This window comes from Phyllobates terribilis, unplaced genomic scaffold (assembly GCF_046119375.1).
Source record: "Phyllobates terribilis strain yellow unplaced genomic scaffold, ASM4611937v1 Scaffold_7__3_contigs__length_470593459, whole genome shotgun sequence".
Lineage (NCBI taxonomy): Eukaryota > Metazoa > Chordata > Amphibia > Anura > Dendrobatidae > Phyllobates > Phyllobates terribilis.
In genome coordinates, this window is record NW_027362767.1 from 430085207 (window position 1) to 430110309 (window position 25103).

Sequence of the window (25103 nt, forward strand, 5' to 3'; positions counted from 1 at the left end):
CATGAACAGTTTTTGGGCTGCTCACAGTCCTCAGCCACCGAGTCCTTTATATATACCCTTACGGGTTGCTTAATAAACACATCATCAGTTTATACAATAAACATTATGCAATACCCTACTGGGTAACTATTTATACTGCAGGTATTTTTAACTTACTCCTTATACCTGACAGGGGTCTGGCCTTTGGTGCTACGCGATGACCTACGTAGTACTAGGATGCGTGTAGTGTGGATGCTTGCGCTATTTTCCACTCTATGTGTTGGTGGACTGCAAGACTGCCTTAACCTCTCTATGGGACTGGCAAGTACACTGGTTACTGGGCCTACTGGCTCTGCTTCAGCCGGTGATCCTTCTTCCGGGGATTCTTCCTGAGCAGGCTCTTCTGGGGCACTTACAGGTCTTACTTGCAGTGGAGAGTCTTCTGGCTGTTGGTAGAAGTGCATCACAGGTATTATTACAGCTCCACCAAGTTGAGGCCCATCTGCTGGGAAATCTCCTAAGTCAGTATGGAGTACTTCTTCTTTAGGCTCCACCAGTACGGTGAGAGGCACTTCCTCCTGGTGCTTCAACAGACTTGGGCACAACTTCAGATGGTCTCTTGATACGGTTGCAGTTGTTCTTCCTCCGTCTTTGCTAATTAGACAGGTTTTTCTATTGTCGAACCTGGAATCCAACACAGCGTAAGGCTCTCTTTCCCACTCGTCATCGAGCTTGTGACTTCTTCTCTTTCGTTATAGCACAACTTCTCCAGGTGTTAAGGGTTCTGCTGGTGCACTCTTGTTGTACTGTGCTTCCTGTTTGTCTCTTTCCCTATTCAGACTGTCTTCGACACAGGCCTGTACTCTCTTGTACTGCTCCTGTCGAGTTGTATCCCAGTCTTCAGTGGACATATCTGCTTCTGGCTCTACCACTCCAAGCTCCAGGTCCATGGGCAACTTTCCGGGTCTTGCTCTCATGAGGTACGCTGGAGTACAATTGGTGGAACTCACAGGTATGTGATTGTACAGATCTACCAGGTCAGGTAGTTTGTCTGGCCACTGATTTCTCTCCTCTAGCGGTAAGATCTTCAACAGGTCGATGACTGTCATTCATCTTTTCACATAACCCATTGGTTTGGGGGTGGTATGGTGTAGTCCGGATCTTCTTACACCCCTACAGATGGCAGAACTCCTTGAACAATTCGGCTTCAAAGGCAGGGCCTTGATCAGTCAGCACCTGCTCCGGGTATCCATGGGGCCTGCAGAAGTACGCTTGAAATGTCTTCGCTGCTGTCTCTGCCGTCAGATCCTTGACGGGGACGACCACCAGGAACCGGGAGTAGTGATCCACCATGGTCAAGGCATAGGAGTATCCTGACAAGCTGGGTGACAGCTTGATGTGATCCAAGGCAACGATCTCCAAAGGTAGAGTTGTCTTGATGGGCTGCAGGGGTGCCTTCTGGCTGCTGTAGTCTTTTCTTCTGAGGCTACAGGGTGCACAATCCCGGCACCACCTCTCTATGGAACTCCGCATTCCAACCCAATAAAACCGATTCTTCAGCAGGGTTTCTAGCTTCTTCCAGCCAAAGTGCCCCGCTTGATCGTGGTAGGCCTCCAACACCATCTGGATGTCTGTCCTGGGCACTACGATCTGGCTTACCATCTCATGGGTCCTAGGGTTGACATACCTTTGGCACAGCTTCTCTCTATAGATGAACAGCCGGCTTCTCTGATTCCACAGTTGCTTGGCTTGTGGAGACATGTCCTTCTCCAGGGAGGAACCTTCCTGGGTTATCAGTTCTTTGATTCGGCTGACAACCGGGTCACTGTCCTGGGTCTCCTTCCAACTGTGATGAGGCAAAGGGTTTAGTGTCTTACCACGATACCTCCTGGAGGTGTGCTCCTCGTGGACCATCCCATTTCTGTGGAAGGCAGGTAGCTCAATCTCCTCCAGGTCATCCACCACTTCTTCAGTATCCGACTGGTGCGGCATTCTGGATAGGGCATCGGCGTTGGCGTTCTTGTGGCCTGCCCTGTACTTGATGGTGAACTGATAGTTTGACAGTCGGGCCATCCAACGCTGTTCCATGGCTCCCAACTTAGCTGTCTCTAAATGAGTCAAGGGGTTGTTGTCAGTGTAAGCTGTGAATTTACTGGAGGCCAAGTAGTGCTTGAATCGTTCAGTGATGGCCCAGACCAAGGCCAGGAGCTCCAACTTAAAGGAGCTATAGTTGTCCGGATTTCTCTCAGTCGGACGAAGCTTCCTGCTAGCATAGGCGATCACCTTCTCCTTGCCATACTGCTTCTGACTCAACACAGCTCCCAGTCCCTCACTGCTGGCATCAGTGTACAGCAGGAACGGTTGGCTGTAGTCAGGGTAGGCCAGGATTTCTTCGCCAGTCAGGATCTCTTTCATCACAGCAAAGGACTCAGCCTGCTCTTTACCCCACTGGAAGGGGGGGTTCTTGCCTCTGTGGGACTGTCCTACCACGAGATCTTGCAAAGGTACTGCCTCCGGTAACACCCAACCAGTCCCAGGAACTGACGTACCTCCTTGAGACTCTTCGGTTACGGCCATTTCTGGATGGCAGTGACCTTCTCCGGGTCTGGTGCTACTCCTTCTGGACTGACGATGTGCCCCAGGTACTGAACCTTCTTTTTGAGCAGGTGGCACTTGGAAGGCTTCAATTTCATCCCATACTGGGACAACGACTCAAATACCCCCGCCAGGTGCTTCAAATGGTCCTCATACGTCTTGGAATACACTATCACGTCATCAGGGGCTCTGTGATGTCTACAGTGAAGCTTTGCAGGGGTTCAGTGATGTCTACTAGTCAAGCATGGTGGGGGCTCAGTGATGTCTACAGTGAAGCTTGGGGGGGGCTCAGTGATGCCTACAGTGAAGCCTACAGTAAAGCATGGCAGTGGCTTGGGTAATGTCAACAGTGAAGCATGGAGTTAGCTGGGTGATGCTCTGAGGGTGCTTTGCTTCCTCTGGCACTGGAGATTTGCAGAGTGGAGGGCAATATAAATTCAATCAAGTATTAGGAAATCCTTGTGTGACATTGGCATTTGCAACAGGAGAATGGTATTATCATACCTCAAAGGCTTGGTTTCAAAGGAAGTCCTGATTTTGGAGTGTCCGTCATAGTCACCTGACTTGAACCACCGTAGAAAATCTTTGATAGGATCATTTTAAACAAGGCATTGCCCATTAGGATTTGCTAAGAACCCTAAGGATTGCTGACAAAAGCCGTTGTCTGGCTCTGCATCACGTGTGCGGCAGGTCACAACAGCCAGAGGTACTATATGGAGTACTAAAGTTGCTGGTCATGATGGGGTGAATAAATCGGAGACTGCAGTAGATTCCCAATTTGCTTTGAATTTGTAGAAACCTCTTGTTATATTAGTGGTATTGCACCGATTACATACTTCTTGTTTGACTGGTTGATTGTAAACAGCAGAAAGTTTGTAAATTTCACTAAAAAAATAATTTGTAATTGGGAGTGAATAATTTTTAATGCAAATGTAGATGAAGGCAATCTAACTGTCATCTCAGACCTTTTGTCACCCACTGATTTGTATGTCCTATGCAGGATTTGTCTAGTAACTTGAAATGGGTCCATATTGTGCCTTGTGGTAGGTACCTCGAGTTACGGGGTATCGTCACCTTCATACTCTAAAGGCGGCGTATATTGATACACAGAGTGGGGATGGGTCAGTAACACCCACAGGGACTACTTTTATCAATGTAACCTCACCATACACAAAACTACCAAAGCAATTAACATTTTCAGTATTTGTCAGGTTGCTACAAATGATTTCCACTAGGAAAACATCCTTTGTGCCTCTGTATCCCCCACATAATTAACTTCCACTTCCAATTTCATTTAGGATTGTGATTTCACAGCAATAATCGCTTCCCAATTAGCAATTTCCATGGAGGGGCAATTAATGAGATGTTTACGGATTACGAATACTTGCATGTTGATTCTTCTTATTTCCACTATTTAGTGAAATGTTGCTAATTATTACAACACAGAACACAATGTCAGAGGCTTCCAGATCGTAATAGCATTGGGCCCGATTCATTATATCGTTTGAGCCTTTTTATGTCTAGTTTTTGGTGTTTTTAGTCCATTTTTGATTGTCGCTCATTTATTTATTTTTTAACTTTCTGTCTTTTCTGTGTTCGCTACATATATACAGGGTGAAAATAAGTATTTGATACATTGCCGATTTTGCAAGTTTTCCCACCTACAATGAATGGAGAGGTCTGTAATTTTTATCGTAGGTACACTTCACCTGTGAGAGACCGAGTTTAAAAATAAAATCCAGAAAAATCACATTGTATGATTTTTACATAATTAATTTGCATTTTATTGCATGAAATAAGTATTTGATCCAATAGAAAAATAGAACTTAATATTTGGTACAGAAACCTTTGTTTGCAATTACAGAGGTCAGATATTTCCTGTAGTTCTTGACCAGGTTTGCACACAATAAAGCAGGGATTTTGACCCTCTCCTCCATACAGATCTTCTCCAGATCTTTCAGGTTTTGGGGATGTCGCTGGGCAACATTGAGTTTCAGCTCCCTCCAAAGATTTTCTATTGGGTTCAGGTCTGGAGACTGGCTAGACCACTACAGGACCTTTAGATGCTTCTTACATAGCCACTCCTTAGTTGCCCTGGCTGTGTGTTTCAGGTGATTATTATACTGGAAGACCCAGCCATGACCCTTCTTCAATACCATTACTGAGGGAAGGAGGTTGTTGGCCAAAATCTCAAGATACATGACCCCATCCATCCTCCCTTCAATATGGTGCAGTCGTCCTGTCCCCTTTGCAGAAAAGTACCCCCAAAGTATGAAGTTTCCCCACCATGCTTCCTGGTTGGGACGGTGTTCTTGGGGATGTACTCATCCTTCTTCTTCCTCCAAACACTGCGAGTGGAGTTGATATCAAAAAGTTCTATTTTGTTCTCATCTGACCACATGGCCTTCTCCCATGCCTCCTCGGGATCATCCAGATGGTCATTGGCGAATTTGAAACGGGTCTGGACATGTGCTGGCATGAGCAGGGGGACCTTGCATACCCTTCAGGATTTTAATCCGTGACAGCGCAGTGTGTTACTAACAATATTGTTTGAGACTGTGGTCCCAGCTCTTTTCAGGTCATTGACCAGGTCCTCTCGTGTAGTTGTGAGCCGATTCCTGACCTTTCTCAGAATCATCCTTACCCCGCAATGCGAGATCCTGCATGGAGCCCCAGACCAAGGGAGATTGATAGTCATCTTGTGTTTCTTCCATTTTCTAATAATTGCGCCAACAGTTGTTGCCTCCTCACCAAGCTGCTTGCATATTGTCCTGTAGCCCATCCCAGTCTTGTGCAGGTCTACAATTTTGTCCCTGGTGTCCTTAGACAGTTCTTTGGTCTTGGCCATGGTGGAGATGTTGGAGTGTGATTGAGTGTGTGGACAGGTGCCTTTTATCCAGGTCACGAGTTCAAACAGGTGCAATTAATATAGGTAATGAGTGCAGAGTAGAAGGGCTTCTTAAAGAAATACTAACAGGTCTGTGAGAGACAGAATTCTTACTGGTTGGTAGGTGATCAAATACTTATTTCATACAATAAAATGAAATTTAATTATGCAAAAATCATACAATGTGATTTTCTAGATTTTTTTTTGATTCGGTCTCTCACAGTTGAAGTGTACCAACAATAAAAATTACAGACCTCTCCATTCTTTGTAGGTGGGAAATCTTCCAAAATCAACAGTGTATCAAATACTTATTTTCCCCACTGTATATATAGACACTTTTCCAGATATTTGCAGCCAGTGATGTTATTTACGTCTGAAATTTTTGCGCAAATTTTGTGACATTTTAGCAGAACATGTAACAAAGGAGGAAAAAAGTGAAAAGAAAACTAAAGAGCTTTTTTTTTTTTTATTTTGTGCAAAAAAGTCAGGACCCATGCGCAGAAATTTTGAAGAAGTTGGATAAAAAAATTCAATGAATACCAAAAAGGCAAATATAAGAAGAGGGACTTAAAAAATAAACACAAATCACAACCTAAACCTTATATGCTGCAATTAAATACAAATGAGCCTGTTGTAAAGCGAAACCCGAAATAACATAATACAAAGGGAAACTAGCCAGGTAGACCTCTGCGTCACATATGTATCAGGTTGTCCTGTGTAGTCCTGTGGGTTGGGTGTCATCAGGCCTCTCCTAAGGAGGCAGAAAATATTAGCAAACTTATCAGCCTTAGCTTGATTGACAGCGCTTGCTTACCCGGAGCGAGTGCTGCCTGAATCGTGTGTGCACACTGATTCTCCTGGAGCCCAGCGGCGCACGGTGTCAGTGCGCACTCCCCTTCTTCGCTCCTCACTGTAGCATTCGCTTGCTACACTGAGGGATAAAAACCAAAGACAAAAGCACAATACACAAATACCCAAAAGTAAATGGATAAATCGCAAAGTGCATAAAAATAATGATAAATAATAAAAGGTATTTAGTTAACAAATTTTGATCAAAATAATGTAAAAGCCATCCTGCCACGTCACAGCAACCCTTATGGGACAGTCCTAACTCTAATAATGAAACCTTACCATTTGTCAAGTGACATACATATGGATAAGGGCAGAGAGACTGAACCCTTAGTAGAAGCATGGACCTGAGAGGCAGAATGAACCTTCCAGCTCAGAAAAAGGGTGGCCCATAAGGGATGCCGTGACGTGGCGGGATGGCTTTTACATTATTTTGATTAAAATTTATGTTAACTAAATACCCTTTATTATTTAGCATTATTTTTATGCACTTTGCGATTTATCCATTTACTTTTGGGTATTTGTGTATTGTGCTTTTGTCTTGGTTTTTTTTCTGTCTAATGGCCTTATGTGAACATGCATTTATATTTTGCATGCACACCAATTTACGTTTCAGTTCAGACTCCCAGGTTTTTACTGATGCATATAACAGTGTAGGGAGCGGCGACCACAGTAAAGAGTGAGAAAAGGAGATTGCGCACTGACTCTGTGTCAGTGCGCACATGCAATTCAGGCAGCACTTGCTCTGGGCAAGCTAGAGCTGTCAATCAAGCTAAGGGGAGATGCATCCCATACTAACTGAGAGGCGTAATAATGTGCTGATCTATTGGACACATCAACGGTGCGCTGAGGAGCCCTAATTTACATATTAAATTATAAAAAAATTCCTGGACAGTAAAATCTAGAGTTCAGGTATGGTTTATTTAGGGACTAAGTCCCCTATATGACTGCACTAGCAGATTGATTTGTGTGACCTTGTGCTGCATATCCCACAAGGAGAATTATTGTTTTAGGGTGTAATTAGTTTCTGAAGTGTCTGTCTACTGTTATTATCCACGACTTCTGAGCAAAACCAACTCTCACTTCCTGACAGTTTTTACCATAATCACTACCTGTGGTTACATGAGACTGGCACCGCATACCCAGCAGACTGCTGACATTTATAGGGTTGCTGCATTGTAACGCCGGGCGCTCAGCTCCCGAGAGGAGCTTTATAAGGTGAAATGATGATGACGGAAGAGTTTGGAGCAGGATCAGGAGCGGCTTTGTTACACTGTGACATTGTGTGAAGGGATCTCAATAGGCGAAAACATGACACACTGTACATAGTAACTGTATCCTGAGAGACACGCACACACCGGCCGAGAGACAGCAACAGGGCAGAGGAGCAGACAGACAACTAATGTGACTGCAGAGATCACAGCGAAAGACTGATCACAGCTGGACGGTAAGAAGGCGAGAAATATATTATATATGGTGATGAGATAAAGGTCCACTAATCCCAGATCTGCCCCGGTGATATCAACCTCATATCGCTCCACCTCATATCTATGTATCTCTCATATCGCTCCACCTCATATCTATCTCTCATCTCTCTCCACCTCATATCTATATATCTCTCATCTCTCTCCACCTCATATCTATGTATCTCTCATCTCTCTCCGCCTCATATCTGTGTATCTCTCATCTCTCTCCGCCTCATATCTGTGTATCTCTCATCTCTCTCCACCTCATATCTGTGTATCTCTCATCTCTCTCCGCCTCATATCTATATATCTCTCATCTCTCTCCACCTCCTATCTATATATCTCTCATCTCTCTCCGCCTCCTATCTATATATCTCTCATCTCTCTCCACCTCATATCTGTGTATCTCTCATCTCTCTCCGCCTCATATCTATATATCTCTCATCTCTCTCCACCTCCTATCTATATATCTCTCATCTCTCTCCGCCTCATATCTATGAATCTCTCATCTCTCTCCACCTCATATCTATGTATCTCTCATCTCTCTCCACCTCATATCTATGTATCTCTCATCTCTCTCCACCTCAAATCTATATCTCTCATCTCTTTCCGCCTCCTATGTATCTCTCATCTCTCTCCACCTCAAATCTATATCTCTCATCTCTCTCCGCCTCCTATGTATCTCTCATCTCTCTCCACCTCATATCTATGTATCTCTCATCTCTCTCCATCTCATATCTATGTATCGCTCAACTCTCTCCACCTCATATCTGTGAATCTCTCATCTCTCTCCACCTCATATCGATGTATCTCTCATCTCTTTCCACCTCCTATCTATGTATCTCTCATCTCTTTCCACCTCCTATCTATGTATCTCTCATCTCTTTCCACCTCCTATCTATGTATCTCTCATCTCTCTCCACCTCCTATCTATATCTCTCATCTCTCTCCACCTCATATCTATGAATCTCTCATCTCTCTCCACCTCATATCTATGTATGTCTCATCTCTCTCCACCTCATATCTATGTATCTCTCACCTCTTTCCACCTCTTATCTATGCATCTCTCATCTCTCTCCACCTCATATCTATATCTCATCTCTCTCCACCTCATATCTGTGTATCTATCATCTCTCTGCACCTCATATCTATATCTCTCATCTCTCTCCGCCTCCTATCTGTGTATCTCTCATCTCTCTCCACCTCAAATCTATATCTCTCATCTCTCTCCGCCTCCTATCTATGTATCTCTCATCTCTCTCCACCTCCTATCTATGTATCTATCATCTCTCTCCACCTCATATCTATATCTCTCATCTCTCTCCTCCTCCTATCTATGTATCTCTCATCTCTCCCCACCTCAAATCTATATCTCTCATCTCTCTCCGCCTCCTATCTATGTATCTCTCATCTCTCTCCACCTCCTATCTATGTATCTCTCATCTCTCTCCACCTCAAATCTATATCTCTCATCTCTCTCCACCTCATATCTATATCTCTCATCTCTCTCCGCCTCCTATCTATGTATCTCTCATCTATCTCCACCTCCTATCTATGTATCTATCATCTCTCTCCACCTCAAATCTATATCTCTCATCTCTCTCCACCTCCTATCTATGTATCTCTCATCTCTCTCCACCTCCTATCTATGTATCTCTCATCTCTCTCCACCTCCTATCTATGTATCTCTCATCTCTCTCCACCTCATATCTGTGAATCTCTCAACTCTCTCCACCTCATATCTGTGAATCTCTCATCTCTCTCCACCTCATATCGATGTATCTCTCATCTCTTTCCACCTCCTATCTATGTATCTCTCATCTCTTTCCACCTCCTATCTATGTATCTCTCATCTCTCTCCACCTCCTATCTATATCTCTCATCTCTCTCCACCTCATATCTATGAATCTCTCATCTCTCTCCACCTCATATCTATGTATCTCTCATCTCTCTCCACCTCATATCTATGTATCTCTCACCTCTTTCCACCTCATATCTATGTATCTCTCATCTCTCTCCACCTCATATCTATATCTCATCTCTCTCCACCTCATATCTGTGTATCTATCATCTCTCTCCACCTCATATCTATGTATCTCTCATCTCTCTCCGCCTCCTATCTGTGTATCTCTCATCTCTCTCCACCTCAAATCTATATCTCTCATCTCTCTCCGCCTCCTATCTGTGTATCTCTCATCTCTCTCCGCCTTATATCTGTGTATCTTTCATCTCTCTCCGCCTCATATCTGTGTATCTCTCATCTCTCTCCGCCTCATATCTGTGTATCTCTCATCTCTCTCCACCTCATATCTGTGTATCTCTCATCTCTCTCCGCCTCATATCTATATATCTCTCATCTCTCTCCGCCTCCTATCTATATATCTCTCATCTCTCTCCGCCTCCTATCTATATATCTCTCATCTCTCTCCGCCTCCTATCTGTGTATCTCTCATCTCTCTCCACCTATCTGTGTATCTCTCATCTCTCTCCGCCTCATATCTATATATCTCTCATCTCTCTCCACCTCATATCTATATATCTCTCATCTCTCTCCACCTCCTATCTATGTATCTCTCATCTCTCTCCACCTCATATCTATGAATCTCTCATCTCTCGTCACCTCATATCTATGAATCTCTCATCTCTCTCCACCTCATATCTATGTATCTCTCATCTCTCTCCACCTCAAATCTATATCTCTCATCTCTCTCCGCCTCCTATCTATGTATCTCTCATCTCTCTCCACCTCATATCTATGTATCTCTCATCTCTCTCCACCTCATATCTGTGTATCTATCATCTCTCTCCACCTCATATCTATATCTCTCATCTCTCTCCGCCTCCTATCTATGTATCTCTCATCTCTCTCCGCCTCCTATCTATGTATCTCTCATCTCTCTCCACCTCAAATCTATATCTCTCATCTCTCTCCACCTCCTATCTATGTATCTCTCATCTCTCTCCACCTCCTATCTATGTATCTCTCAACTCTCTCCACCTCATATCTGTGAATCTCTCATCTCTCTCCACCTCATATCGATGTATCTCTCATCTCTTTCCACCTCCTATCTATGTATCTCTCATCTCTTTCCACCTCCTATCTATGTATCTCTCATCTCTTTCCACCTCCTATCTATGTATCTCTCATCTCTCTCCACCTCCTATCTATATCTCTCATCTCTCTCCACCTCATATCTATGAATCTCTCATCTCTCTCCACCTCATATCTATGTATCTCTCATCTCTCTCCACCTCATATCTATGTATCTCTCATCTCTCTCCACCTCAAATCTATATCTCTCATCTCTCTCCGCCTCCTATCTATGTATCTCTCATCTCTCTCCACCTCCTATCTATGTATCTCTCATCTCTCTCCACCTCATATCTGTGTATCTATCATCTCTCTCCACCTCAAATCTATATCTCTCATCTCTCTCCGCCTCCTATCTATGTATCTCTCATCTCTCTCCACCTCCTATCTATGTATCTCTCATCTCTCTCCACCTCCTATCTATGAATCTCTCATCTCTCTCCACCTCCTATCTATGTATCTCTCATCTCTCTCCATCTCATATCTATGTATCTCTCAACTCTCTCCACCTCATATCTGTGAATCTCTCATCTCTCTCCACCTCATATCGATGTATCTCTCATCTCTTTCCACCTCCTATCTATGTATCTCTCATCTCTTTCCACCCCCTATCTATGTATCTCTCATCTCTCTCCACCTCCTATCTATATCTCTCATCTCTCTCCACCTCATATCTATGAATCTCTCATCTCTCTCCACCTCATATCTATGTATCTCTCATCTCTCTCCACCTCATATCTATGTATCGCTCACCTCTTTCCACCTCTTATCTATGTATCTCTCATCTCTCTCCACCTCATATCTATATCTCATCTCTCTCCACCTCATATCTGTGTATCTATCATCTCTCTCCACCTCATATCTATGTATCTCTCATCTCTCTCCGCCTCCTCTCTGTGTATCTCTCATCTCTCTCCACCTCAAATCTATATCTCTCATCTCTCTCTGACTCCTATCTATGTATCTCTCATCGCTCTCCACCTCCTATCTATGTATCTATCATCTCTCTCCACCTCATATCTATATCTCTCATCTCTCTCCGCCTCCTATCTATGTATCTCTCATCTCTCCCCACCTCAAATCTATATCTCTCATCTCTCTCCGCCTCCTATCTATGTATCTCTCATCTCTCTCCACCTCCTATCTATGTATCTCTCATCTCTCATCTCTCTCCACCTCAAATCTATATCTCTCATCTCTCTCCACCTCATATCTATGTATCTCTCATCTCTCTCCACCTCATATCTATGTATCTCTCTCCACCTCATATTTGTGTATCTCTCTCCACCTCATATCTGTGTATCTCTCATCTCTCTCCATCTCATATCTATGTATCTCTCATCTCTCTCCACCTCATATCTATGTATCTCTCATCTCTCTCCACCTCATATCTATGTATCTCTCATCTCTCTCCATCTCATATCTATGTATCTCTCATCGCCTCCTAGCTAGGTATCTCTCATCTCTTTCCACCTCCTATCTATGTATCTCTCATCTCTCTCCACCTCATATCTATGTATCTCATCTCTCTCCACCTCATATCTGTGTATCTCTCAACTCTTTCCACCTCCTATATATGTATCTCTCATCTCTCTCCACCTCATATCTATATCTCTCATCTCTCTCCACCTCATATCTGTGAATCTCTCATCTCTCTCCACCTCATATCTATGTATCTCTCATCTCTCTCCACCTCATATCTATGTATCTCTCATCTCTCTTCGCTTCCTAGCTAGGTATCTCTCATCTCTTTCCACCTCCTATCTATGTATCTCTCATCTCTCTCCACCTCATATCTATGTATCTCTCATCTCTCTCCACCTCATATCTATATCTCTCATCTCTCTCCACCTCATATCTGTGTATCTCTCAACTCTTTCCACCTCCTATCTATGTATCTCTCATCTCTCTCCACCTCATATCTATGTATCTCTCATCTCTCTCCACCTCATATCTATATCTCTCATCTCTCTCCACCTCATATCTGTGTATCTCTCAACTCTTTCCACCTCCTATATATGTATCTCTCATCTCTCTCCACCTCATATCTATATCTCTCATCTCTCTCCACCTCATATCTGTGAATCTCTCATCTCTCTCCACCTCATATCTATGTATCTCTCATCTCTCTCCACCTCATATCTATGTATCTCTCATCTCTCTTCGCTTCCTAGCTAGGTATCTCTCATCTCTTTCCACCTCCTATCTATGTATCTCTCATCTCTCTCCACCTCATATCTATGTATCTCTCATCTCTCTCCACCTCATATCTATATCTCTCATCTCTCTCCACCTCATATCTGTGTATCTCTCAACTCTTTCCACCTTCTATCTATGTATCTCTCATCTCTCTCCACCTCATATCTATATCTCTCATCTCTCCACCTCATATCTATGTATCTCTCATCTCTTTCCACCTCCTATCTATGTATCTCTCATCTCTTTCCACCTCCTATCTATGTATCTCTCATCTCTTTCCACCTCCTATCTATGTATCTCTCATCTCTCTCCACCTCAAATCTATATCTCTCATCTCTCTCCACCTCATATCTATGTATCTCTCATCTCTCTCCGCCTCATATCTATGTGTCTCTCATCTCTCTCCACCTCATATCTATGTATCTCTCTCCACCTCATATTTGTGTATCTCTCTCCACCTCATATCTGTGTATCTCTCATCTCTCTCCATCTCATATCTATGTATCTCTCATCACTCTCCACCTCATATCTATGTATCTCTCTCCACCTCATATCTGTGTATCTCTCATCTCTCTCCACCTCATATCTGTGTATCTCTCATCTCTCTCCATCTCATATCTATGTATCTCTCATCGCCTCCTAGCTAGGTATCTCTCATCTCTTTCCACCTCCTATCTATGTATCTCTCATCTCTCTCCACCTCATATCTATGTATCTCTCATCTCTCTCCACCTCATATCTATATCTCTCATCTCTCTCCACCTCATATCTGTGTATCTCTCAACTCTTTCCACCTCCTATATATGTATCTCTCATCTCTCTCCACCTCATATCTATATCTCTCATCTCTCTCCACCTCATATCTGTGAATCTCTCATCTCTCTCCACCTCATATCTATGTATCTCTCATCTCTCTCCACCTCATATCTATATCTCTCATCTCTCTCCACCTCATATCTGTGTATCTCTCAACTCTTTCCACCTCATATCTATGTATCTCTCATCTCTCTCCACCTCATATCTATATCTCTCATCTCTCCACCTCATATCTATGTACAGTGCCTACAAGTAGTATTCAACCCCCTGCAGATTTAGCTGGTTTGATAAGATGCAAATAAGTTAGAGCCTTCAAACTGCAAACGAGAGTAGGTTTTATGAACAGAAGCATAAATCTTACAAACCAAAAAGTTATGTTGCTCAGTTGAATTTTATTAAATTTTAAACATAAAAGTGTGGGTCAATTATTATACAACCCCTATGTTTAATATTTTAACCCTTGTTTGCAATTACAGCTAATAATCATCTTTTATAAGACCTGATCAGGCCGGCACAGGTCTGTGGAGTTATCTTGGCCCACTCCTCCATGCAGATCTTCTCCAAGTTATCTAGGTTCTTTGGGTGTCTCATGTGGACTTTATTCTTGAGCTCCTTCCACAAGTTTTCAATTGGGTTAAGGTCAGGAGACTGACTAGGCCACTCCAACACCTTGACTTTTTCCCCATTGAACCAGGCCTTGGTTTTCTTGGCTGTGTGCTTTGGGTCGTTGTCTTGTTGGAAGATGAAATTACGACCCATCTTAAGATCCTTGATGGAGGAGCGGAAGTTCTTGGCCAAAATCTCCAGGTAGGCTGTGCTATCCATCTTCCCATGGATGCGGACCAGATGGCCAGGCCCCTTGGCAGAGAAACAGCCCCACAGCATGATGCTGCCACCACCATGCTTGACTGTAGGGATGGTATTCTTGGGGTCGTATGCAGTGCCATCCAGTCTCCAAACGTCACGTGTGTGGTTGGCACCAAAGATCTCGATCTTGGTCTCATCAGACCATAGAACCTTGAACCACTCTGTCTCAGAGTCCTCCAAGTGATCATGAGCAAACTGTAGACGAGCCTTGACATGACGCTTTGAAAGTAAAGGTACCTTACGGGCTCGTCTGGAACGGAGACCATTGCGGTGGAGTACGTTACTTATGGTATTGACTGAAACCAATGTCCCCACTGCCATGAGATCTTCCCGGAGCTCCTTCCTTGTTGTCCTTGGGTTAGCCTTGTCTCTTCGGACAAGCCTGGCCTCGGCACGGGCGGACACTTTCAAAGGCTGTCCTGGCCGTGGAAGGCTAACAGTAGTTCCATAAGCCTTCCACTTACGGATGATGCTCCCAACAGTGGAGACAGGTAGGCCCAACTCCTTGGAAAGGGTTTTGTACCCCTTGCCAGCCTTGTGACCCTCCACGATCTTGTCTCTGATGGCCTTGGAATGCTCCTTTGTCTTTCCCATGTTGACCATGTCTGAGTGCTGTTCACAAGTTTGGGGAGGGTCTTAAATAGTCAGAAAAGGCTGGCAAAAGAGATCTTTAATCCACACATGTGAAGCTCATTATTCTTGATGCCTGAACTACTTCTTAATACTTTAGGGGGACCAAACAGAATTCTTGTGGTTTGAGGGGTTGAATAATAAATGACACTCTGAATTAACTTTTTACGTTTTAAAAAATAACAAAAAAACAAAACAAAAACAAAATTTGCTGCAGTGCATTTCCCACTTCCAGGCTGATCTACAGTACAAATGTCACAATGCCAAGTTAATTCCGCATGTGTCAACCAGCTAAATCTGCAGGGGGTTGAATACTACTTGTAGGCACTGTATCTCTCATCTCTTTCCACCTCTTATCTATGTATCTCTCATCTCTTTCCAACTCCTATCTATGTATCTCTCATCTCTTTCCACCTCCTATCTATGTATCTCTCATCTCTCTCCACCTCATATCTTTGTATCTCTCATCTCTCTCCGCCTCATATCTGTGTATCTCTCATCTCTCTCCGTCCCATATCTGTGTATCTCTCATCTCTCTCCGCCTCATATCTATGTATCTCTCATCTCTCTCCGCTTCATATCTATGTATCTCTCATCTCTCTCCGCCTCATATCTGTGTATCTCTCATCTCTCTCCGCCTCAGATCTGTGTATCTCTCATCTCTCTCCGCCTCAGATCTGTGTATATCTCATGTCTCTCCGCCTCAGATCTGTGTATCTCTCATCTCTCTCCGCCTCATATCTGTGTATCTCTCTCCACCTCATATCTATGCATCTCTCATCTCTCTCTGCCTCATATCTATGTATCTCTCATCTCTCTCCGCCTCATATCTGTGTATCTCTCATCTCTCTCCGCCTCATATCTGTGTATCGCTCATCTCTCTCCGCCTCATATCTATGTATCTCTCATCTCTCTCCGCCTCATATCTGTGTATCTCTCATCTCTCTCCATCTCATATCTATGTATCTCTCATCTCTCTCCTTCTCCTATCTATGTATCTCTCATCTCTTTCCACCTCCTATCTATGTATCTCTCATCTCTTTCCACCGCCTATCTATGTATCTCTCATCTCTTTCCACCTGCTATCTATGTATCTCTCATCTCTCTCCACCTCATATCTATATCTCTCATCTCTCTCCACCTCATATCTATGTATCTCTCATCTCTTTCCACCTCCTATCTATGTATCTCTCATCTCTTTCCACCTCCTATCTATGTATCTCTCATCTCTTTCCACCTCCTATCTATGTATCTCTCATCTCTCTCCACCTCATATCTGTATCTCTCATCTCTCTCCACTTCATATCTGTGTATCTCTCATCTCTTTCCACCTCCTATCTATGTATTTCTCATCTCTCTCCACCTCATATCTGTGTATCTATCATCTCTCTCCACCTCATATCTATATCTCTCATCTCTCTCCACCTCCTATCTATGTATCTCTCATCTCTCTCCACCTCAAATCTATATCTCTCCTCTCTCTCCACCTCATAACTATGTATCTCTTATCTCTCTCCGCTTCATATCTATGTATCTCTCATCTCTCTCCACCTCATATCTATGTATCTCTCATCTCTCTCCACCTCATATCTATGTATCTCTCATCTCTCTCCACCTCATATCTATGTATCTCTCATCTCTTTCCACCTCCTATCTATGTATCTCTCATCTCTCTCCACCTCATATCTATATCTCTCATCTCTCTCCACCTCATATCTGTGTATCTCTCATCTCTTTCCACCTCCTATCTATGTATCTCTCATCTCTCTCCACCTCATATCTATATCTCTCATCTCTCTCCACTTCATATCTGTGTATCTCTCATCTCTTTCCACCTCCTATCTATGTATCTCTCATCTCTCTCCACCTCATATCTGTGTATCTATCATCTCTCTCCACCTCATATCTATATCTCTCATCTCTCTCCACCTCCTATCTATGTATCTCTCATCTCTCTCCACCTCAAATCTATATCTCTCCTCTCTCTCCACCTCATATCTATGTATCTCTTATCTCTCTCCGCTTCATATCTATGTATCTCTCATCTCTCTCCACCTCCTATCTATGTATCTCTCATCTCTCTCCACCTCATATCTATATCTCTCATCTCTCTCCACCTCAAATCTATATCTCTCATCTCTCTCCACCTCATATCTATGTATCTCTCATCTCTCTAAGCCTCATATCTATGTATCTCTCATCTCTCTCCACCTCATATCTATGAATCTCTCATCTCTCTCCACCTCATATCTATGTATCTCTCATCTCTCTCCGCCTCATATCTGTGTATCTCTCATCTCTCTCCACCTCATATCTGTGTATCTCTCATCTCTCTCCATCTCATATCTATGTATCTCTCATCTCTCTCCGCCTCATATCTATATCTCTCATCTCTCTCCACATCAAATCTATATCTCTCATCTCTCTCCACCTCATATCTATGTATCTCTCATCTCTCTCCGCCTCATATCTATATCTCTCATCTCTCTCCACCTCCTATCTGTGAATCTCTCATCTCTCTCCACCTCCTATCTGTGAATCTCTCATCTCTCTCCACCTCCTATCTGTGAATCTCTCATCTCTCTCCGCCTCATATCTATGTATCTCTCTCCACCTCATATCTGTGTATCTCTCTCCACCTCATATCTGTGTATCTCTCATCTCTCTCCATCTCATATCTATGTATCTCTCATCTCTCTCCTTCTCCTATCTATGTATCTCTCATCTCTTTCCACCTCCTATCTATGTATCTCTCATCTCTTTCCACCGCCTATCTATGTATCTCTCATCTCTTTCCACCTCCTATCTATGTATCTCTCATCTCTCTCCACCTCATATCTATGTATCTCTCATCTCTTTCCACCTCCTATCTATGTATCTCTCATCTCTTTCCACCTCCTATCTATGTATCTCTCATCTCTCTCCACCTCATATCTATATCTCTCATCTCTCTCCACTTCATATCTGTGTATCTCTCATCTCTTTCCACCTCCTATCTATGTATTTCTCATCTCTCTCCACCTCATATCTGTGTATCTCTCATCTCTTTCCACCTCCTATCTATGTATCTCTCATCTCTCTCCACCTCATATCTATATCTCTCATCTCTCTCCGCCTCATATCTGTGTATCTCTCATCTCTTTCCACCTCCTATCTATGTATCTCTCATCTCTCTCCACCTCATATCTATATCTCTCATCTCTCTCCACTTCATATCTGTGTATCTCTCATCTCTTTCCACCTCCTATCTATGTATCTCTCATCTCTCTCCACCTCCTGTGTATCTATCATCTCTCTCCACCTCATATCTATATCTCTCATCTCTCTCCACCTCCTATCTATGTATCTCTCATCTCTCTCCACCTCAAATCTATATCTCTCCTCTCTCTCCACCTCATATCTATGTATCTCTTATCTCTCTCCGCTTCATATCTATGTATCTCTCATCTCTCTCCACCTCATATCTATGTATCTCTCATCTCTCTCCACCTCATATCTATGTATCTCTCATCTCTCTCCACCTCATATCTATGTATCTCTCATCTCTTTCCACCTCCTATCTATGTATCTCTCATCTCTCTCCACCTCATATCTATATCTCTCATCTCTCATCTCTTTCCACCTCCTATCTATGTATCTCTCATCTCTCTCCACCTCATATCTATATCTCTCATCTCTCTCCACCTCAAATTTATATCTCTCATCTCTCTCCACCTCATATCTATGTATCTCTCATCTCTCTAAGCCTCATATCTATGTATCTCTCATCTCTCTCCACCTCATATCTATGAATCTCTCATCTCTCTCCACCTCATATCTATGTATCTCTCATCTCTCTCCGCCTCATATCTGTGTATCTCTCATCTCTCTCCACCTCATATCTGTGTATCTCTCATCTCTCTCCATCTCATATCTATGTATCTCTCATCTCTCTCCGCCTCATATCTATATCTCTCATCTCTCTCCACCTCCTATCTGTGAATCTCTCATCTCTCTCCACCTCCTATCTGTGAATCTCTCATCTCTCTCCACCTCCTATCTGTGAATCTCTCATCTCTCTCCGCCTCATATCTATGTATCTCTCTCCACCTCATATCTGTGTATCTCTCATCTCTCTCCATCTCATATCTATGTATCTCTCATCTCTCTCCACCTCATATCTATGTATCTCTCATCTCTCTCCACCTCATATCTGTGTATCTCTCATCTCTCTCCATCTCATATCTATGTATCTCTCATCGCCTCCTAGCTAGGTATCTCTCATCTCTTTCCACCTCCTATCTATGTATCTCTCATCTCTCTCCACCTCATATCTATATCTCTCATCTCTCTCCACCTCATATCTGTGTATCTCTCATCTCTCTCCACCTCAAATCTATATCTCTCATCTCTCTCCACCTCATATCTATGTATCTCTCATCTCTCTCCGCCTCATATCTACGTATCTCTCATCTCTCTCCACCTCATATCTATGTATCTCTCATCTCTCTCCGCCTCATATCTATGTATCTCTCATCTCTCTCCACCTCATATCTATGTATCTCTCATCTCTCTCCACCTCATATCTATGAATCTCTCATCTCTCTCCACCTCATATCTATGTATCTCTCATCTCTCTCCGCCTCATATCTATGTATCTCTCTCCACCTCATATCTGTGTATCTCTCATCTCTCTCCACCTCATATCTATATCTCTCATCTCTCTCCACATCAAATCTATATCTCTCATCTCTCTCCACCTCATATCTATGTATCTCTCATCTCTCTCCGCCTCATATCTATATCTCTCATCTCTCTCCACCTCGAATCTGTGTATCTCTCATCTCTCTCCACCTCATATCTATATCTCTCATCTCTCTCCACCTCAAATCTATATCTCTCATCTCTCTCCACCTCATATCTATGTATCTCTTATCTCTCTCCGCCTCATATCTGTGTATCTCTCATCTCTCTCCACCTCATATCTGTGTATCTCTCATCTCTCTCCATCTCATATCTATGTATCTCTCATCTCTCTCCACCTCCTATCTGTGAATCTCTCATCTCTCTCCACCTCCTATCTGTGAATCTCTCATCTCTCTCCACCTCCTATCTGTGAATCTCTCATCTCTCTCCACCTCCTATCTGTGAATCTCTCATCTCTCTCCACCTCCTATCTGTGAATCTCTCATCTCTCTCCACCTCCTATCTGTGAATCTCTCATCTCTCTCCACCTCCTATCTGTGAATCTCTCATCTCTCTCCACCTCCTATCTGTGAATCTCTCATCTCTCTCCACCTCATATCTGTGTATCTCTCATCTCTCTCCACCTCCTATCTATGTATCTCTCATCTCTCTCCACCTCATATCTATATCTCTCATCTCTCTCCACCTCATATCTTTGTATCTCTCATCTCTCTCCGCCTCATATCTATGTATCTCTCATCTCTCTCTACCTCATATCTATGAATCTCTCATCTCTCTCCACCTCATATCTATGTATCTCTCATCTCTCTCCACCTCATATCTATGTATCTCTCATCTCTCTCCGCCTCATATCTGTGTATCTCTCATCTCTCTCCACCTCATATCTGTGTATCTCTCATCTCTCTCCATCTCATATCTATGTATCTCTCATCTCTCTCCACCTCCTATCTGTGAATCTCTCATCTCTCTCCACCTCCTATCTGTGAATCTCTCATCTCTCTCCACCTCCTATCTGTGAATCTCTCATCTCTCTCCACCTCCTATCTGTGAATCTCTCATCTCTCTCCGCCTCATATCTATGTATCTCTCTCCACCTCATATCTGTGTATCTCTCTCCACCTCATATCTGTGTATCTCTCATCTCTCTCCATCTCATATCTATGTATCTCTCATCTCTCTCCACCTCATATCTATGAATCTCTCATCTCTCTCCACCTCATATCTATGTATCTCTCATCTCTCTACACCTCATATCTATGTATCTCTCATCTCTCTCCATCTCATATCTATGTATCTCTCATCTCTCTCCACCTCATATCTATGTATCTCTCATCTCTCTCCACCTCATATCTATGTATCTCTCATCTCTCTCCACCTCATATCTGTGTATCTTTCATCTCTCTCCATCTCATATCTATGTATCTCTCATCGCCTCCTAGCTAGGTATCTCTCATCTCTTTCCACCTCCTATCTATGTATCTCTCATCTCTCTCCACCTCATATCTATATCTCTCATCTCTCTCCACCTCATATCTGTGTATCTCTCATCTCTCTCCACCTCAAATCTATATCTCTCATCTCTCTCCACCTCATATCTATGTATCTCTCATCTCTCTCCGCCTCATATCTACGTATCTCTCATCTCTCTCCACCTCATATCTATGTATCTCTCATCTCTCTCCGCCTCATATCTATGTATCTCTCATCTCTCTCCACCTCATATCTATGTATCTCTCATCTCTCTCCACCTCATATCTATGAATCTCTCATCTCTCTCCACCTCATATCTATGTATCTCTCATCTCTCTCCGCCTCATATCTATGTATCTCTCTCCACCTCATATCTGTGTATCTCTCATCTCTCTCCACCTCATATCTATATCTCTCATCTCTCTCCACATCAAATCTATATCTCTCATCTCTCTCCACCTCATATCTATGTATCTCTCATCTCTCTCCGCCTCACATCTATATCTCTCATCTCTCTCCACCTCGAATCTGTGTATCTCTCATCTCTCTCCACCTCATATCTATATCTCTCATCTCTCTCCACCTCAAATCTATATCTCTCATCTCTCTCCACCTCATATCTATGTATCTCTCATCTCTCTCCGCCTCATATCTGTGTATCTCTCATCTCTCTCCACCTCATATCTATGTATCTCTCATCTCTCTCCACCTCCTATCTGTGAATCTCTCATCTCTCTCCACCTCCTATCTGTGAATCTCTCATCTCTCTCCACCTCCTATCTGTGAATCTCTCATCTCTCTCCACCTCCTATCTGTGAATCTCTCATCTCTCTCCACCTCCTATCTGTGAATCTCTCATCTCTCTCCACCTCATATCTGTGTATCTCTCATCCCTCTCCACCTCCTATCTATGTATCTCTCATCTCTCTCCGCCTCATATCTATGTATCTCTCTCCACCTCATATCTGTGTATCTCTCTCCACCTCATATCTGTGTATCTCTCATCTCTCTCCATCTCATATCTAGGTATCTCTCATCTCTTTCCACCTCCTATCTATGTATCTCTCATCTCTCTCCACCTCATATCTATGTATCTCTCGTCTCTCTCCACCTCATATCTATATCTCTCATCTCTCTCCACCTCAAATCTATATCTCTCATCTCTCTCCACCTCATATCTATGTATCTCTCATCTCTCTCCGCCTCATATCTATGTATCTCTCATCTCTCTCCACCTCATATCTATGTATCTCTCATCTCTCTCCACCTCATATCTATGAATCTCTCATCTCTCTCCACCTCATATCTATGTATCTCTCATCTCTCTCCGCCTCATATCTGTGTATCTCTCATCTCTCTCCACCTCATATCTGTGTATCTCTCATCTCTCTCCATCTCATATCTATGTATCTCTCATCTCTCTTCACCTCCTATCTGTGAATCTCTCATCTCTCTCCACCTCCTATCTGTGAATCTCTCATCTCTCTCCACCTCCTATCTGTGCATCTCTCATCTCTCTCCACCTCCTATCTGTGAATCTCTCATCTCTCTCCACCTCATATCTGTGTATCTCTCATCTCTCTCCACCTCCTATCTATGTATCTCTCATCTCTCTCCACCTCATATCTGTGTATCTCTCATCTCTCTCCACCTCCTATCTATGTATCTCTCATCTCTCTCCACCTCAAATCTATATCTCTCATCTCTCTCCACCTCATATCTAAGTATCTCTCATCTCTCTCCACCTCATATCTGTGTATCTCTCATCTCTCTCCACCTCCTATCTATGTATCTCTCATCTCTCTCCACCTCAAATCTATATCTCTCATCTCTCTCCACCTTATATCTAAGTATCTCTCATCTCTCTCAGCCTCATATCTATGTATCTCTCATCTCACTCCACCTCATATCTATGTACCTCTCATCTCTCTCCGCCTCATATCTATGTATCTCTCATCTCTCTCCGCCTCATATCTGTGTATCTCTCATGTCTCTCCACCTCATATCTATGTATCTCTCATCTCTCTCCACCTCCTATCTATGTATCTCTCATCTCTTTCCACCTCCTATCTATGTATCTCTCATCTCTCTCCACCTCATATCTGTGTATCTATCATCTCTCTCCACCTCATATCTATATCTCTCATCTCTCTCCACCTCCTATCTATGCATCTCTCCTCTCTCCCCACCTCAAATCTATATCTCTCATCTCTCTCCACCTCATATCTGTGTATCTCTCATCTCTCTCCATCTCATATCTATGTATCTCTCATCTCTCTCCACTTCCTTTCTATGTATCTCTCATCTCTCTCCACCTCCTTTCTATGTATCTCTCATCTCTCTCTACCTCCTATCTATGTATCTCTCATCTCTCCCCACCTCAAATCTATATCTCTCATCTCTCTCCACCTCATATCTATGTATCAATCATCTCTCTCCGCCTCATATCTATGTATCTCTCATCTCTCTCTGCCTCATATCTATGTATCTCTCATCTCTCTCTGCCTCATATCTATATATCTCATATCTCTCCACCTCATATCTGTGAATCTCTCATCTCTCTCCACCTCATATCTATGTATCTCTCATCTCTTTCCACCTCCTATCTATGTATCTCATCTCTCTCCACCTCATATCTATATCTCTCATCTCTCTCCACCTCATATCTATGTATCTCTCATCTCTCTCCGCCTCATATCTATGTATCTCTCATCTCTCTCCGCCTCATATCTATGTATCTCTCATCTCTCTCCGCCTCATATCTATGTATCTCTCATCTCTCTCCGCCTCATATCTATGTATCTCTCATCTCCCTCCACCTCATGTCTGTGTATCTCTCATCTCTCTCCATCTCATATCTATGTATCTCTCATCTCTCTCCACCTCATATCTATGTATCTCTCATCTCTCTCCACCTCATATCTATGTATCTCTCATCTCTCTCCACCTCCTATCTATATATCGCTCATCTCTCTCCACCTCCTATCTATATCTCTCATCTCTCTCCACCTCCTATCTATATCTCTCATCTCTCTCCACCTCATATCTATATCTCTCATCTCTCTCCACCTCATATCTGTGTATCTATCATCTCTCTCCACCTCATATCTATATCTCTCATCTCTCTCCACCTCCTATCTATGTATCTCTCTTCTCTCCCCACCTCAAATCTATATCTCTCATCTCTCTCCGCCTCATATCTATGTATCTCTCATCTCTCTCCGCCTCATATCTATGTATCTCTCATCTCTCTCCACCTCATATCTATGTATCTCTCATCTCTCTCCGCCTCATATCTATGTATCTCTCATCTCTCTCCACCTCATATCTATCTATCTCTCATCTCTCCCACCTCATATCTATGAATCTCTCATCTCTCTCCACCTCATATCTATGTATCTCTCATCTCTCTCCGCCTCATATCTGTGTATCTCTCATCTCTCTGCACCTCATATCTGTGTATCTCTCATCTCTCTCCACCTCCTATCTATGTATCTCTCATCTCTCTCCACCTCATATCTGTGTATCTCTCATCTCTCTCCACCTCCTATCTATGTATCTCTCATCT

The 25103-nt window shown here is 43.1% G+C and overlaps 1 protein-coding gene across 1 annotated transcript in view; it reads left to right on the top strand.

The window, feature by feature from the left end:
* The first annotated feature begins 7612 nt into the window (after positions 1 to 7612).
* Positions 7613 to 25103, top strand: part of TEKTL1 (tektin like 1) — a 75418-nt gene continuing 57927 nt past the window's right edge. The window contains exon 1 of the mRNA XM_073638037.1: positions 7613 to 7757. The gene's annotated coding sequence lies outside the window, so the exon portion shown is untranslated. The remainder of the gene's footprint in view (positions 7758 to 25103) is intronic.